This window comes from Globicephala melas, chromosome 10 (assembly GCF_963455315.2).
Source record: "Globicephala melas chromosome 10, mGloMel1.2, whole genome shotgun sequence".
In the NCBI taxonomy this organism is placed as follows: domain Eukaryota; kingdom Metazoa; phylum Chordata; class Mammalia; order Artiodactyla; family Delphinidae; genus Globicephala; species Globicephala melas.
The window spans coordinates 72,789,703-72,792,008 of NC_083323.1; the positions used below are offsets into that span (position 1 = coordinate 72,789,703).

Consider the following 2,306-nt stretch of genomic DNA (forward strand, 5'->3'; position numbering starts at 1 on the left):
CTTGCCTGAAGAGTCCCCAGGAGGACTACAGGTACACTATAGATAACAATGTCACAATACAATATACTGAATGAGAATCTCTTGGGACAGAGGTCTGATAATCATTATGTTTAGCTATCTCGTCTGGTGACATTTATCATTAAGGAAGTTTGGAATATACTTCCTTGAGCATTCCCAGGCTGACACTACAAAACACTCATAATAATCTGAATTGTTAGTGTGGCATTATAGCCTTAGTTAGCCCAATCACTTTAATTTATGTCTCTAATATCTATTAACACCCTATATGCCATTACTTTTTACTTCAAAGGATTGGCTTAATACCGACATCTTATTACTGTTTTTACCTAGGATTGTTTTTAATGAATAATCATTAATGTACTCAATATTTGTACAATCTAATCTGTGAGCTGTCTGATATAATTTTCCTACATGAATTTTCAAAAGTTTCATTGTATATACAAATGCATTAATAGCATTTGTATTGACAATAGTTAGGGGAAATTGTCATATCTTATAATTTGATGAGGTGTGATCAGTAGTGATTTTTTCTCTAAATATTCACTTCCATAGATTTTTCTATATATTTTCTATAAATTCAATATCTTGAAATATGTGTATATATTATGGCATGAGACAAACAAGCTTAGAAATTATTACTCTTAACAACACTCACATAAGTATATTGATTCAAGGCTTATAATTTTAAAAACGTCATAATGAATACAAGTGAAAACAGGAAAAGTAAAATCAGTCATCTCTCAGTTAAGAAAACATTTATACAACTGTTTAAAAATAACTGTAAAATTCAGTTGTATATATTCATTACTATACATGTAAAACCAAAAACTCAGTTCCTTAAAAGATTCTCCTTCAAGAATAATCTGTAGTTTAGAGTGGCTTAAATGTCCAGCTTCCTTGCCTGTTCTTTGCCAGTGTTTTCTGTGCTGGGAAGCAGAGAATGCAAAGGGCAGCACCATATTCTGGTCCTGCAAGAGAAACAGAATGGTAAGATTTGGGAGATACAAGCTGCATTAATTATGTCACAGAGACTAGAACAGCAGTGATTTTCCCCCCATTATTATTATTTTATATCAGTAGAATCTATTTAATATATTCAATAATTCTATTATTTCTAAGACCTTCCACAAAAGGGTATTACAATCCTTTTAGTTTATTGCAAACATATATATTTTTTAAAGTGGATTCACTTTATTTATTTTTTGGCTGCGCTGCAGGATTTGTCAGAAGACAAACAGTAAGTTGTGAGTTCCATTTTGCCCAACTACTTTTTTCTTCACACCCTGGAGAATCTGGTGTCTGGAACTGTAGAGACATCATCATGTTACCACCCCTTCTCCTCTCAGGTTGAATCCACTGTGACAGAACACTCGTGTCCTTAAGAGGCAAGGCCTAGCAAATAGCCTCTCACAAATCCACTGAACATCACAATGTCCTGTTTGATAAATTCTGTTGCTGCTTCAATTATATTGCTGATTTCAGGTGCTGCTTTATTTGCTCATTTCTGAATCAGGTCTTCCTGCTTTCTTTATATCTTTTTTCAACTCTGTCCCAGTTGATTTGCACACAGTTACTTTGACTGGTAAATCTGAAGAAGATGGTCAGCAGCCTACTGTTGCTGTAAGTTTTCCAACTTTCTGGAACAAAAATCCTGCACAATGGCCAATGCAATCTGGATGGCTACTGAGTATTGTTCTACCGGAAGTGCCACACTATGGCCAAGCATAGATTCTACCAGCGGTGTCTTCATGTATACTGAGTTAGGTCCAATATGAATCATCATCACTTTCATATTCAGGTGAGAGAGATCCCATCTAGACTGGCCTGGCCTTGGAATCCAGAACCAAGTGAAGAGGACTCAGCTGTCAAAGGGGGGCAAAGAGGGCCTGGGGTTGGAAGAAAGGGTCACAGACACAGAAGTAAGCACTTCATGAAAACTAAGCAAATGGTATTTCTAGGTAAATCAGTCTTTCTGTGCTGGACTAATTAAAAGAACTTCACAGCTCTCTATCCCCAAGCTTTCTCACCCTCTGGAATTGAGGGCTTTTACTGCTTCCCCCATTATTTTTTTAATTAAGTAATGAATAGTATTTTATTATTACTTTTTCTTTTGGCTGCATGGCATGGCATACATGATCTTTTCTCCCTGACCAGGGATTGAACCTGTGCTCCCTGAAGTAGAAGCATGGAGTCTTCACCACTGGACCCCCAAGTAAGTCCCTGAAGAGTAATTTATAGATAAGAAAACTTTAGCCTCAGCAGGATAAATTTGAGGACAGTTCCAA

At 36.2% G+C, this 2,306-nt stretch overlaps 1 pseudogene; it reads right to left on the bottom strand.

Moving 5' to 3' along the window:
* Positions 1–1,399: 1,399 nt before the first annotated feature.
* On the bottom strand, positions 1,400–1,835 carry LOC132598044 (FUN14 domain-containing protein 1-like; annotated as a pseudogene).
* Between the last annotated feature and the right edge of the window lie 471 nt (positions 1,836–2,306).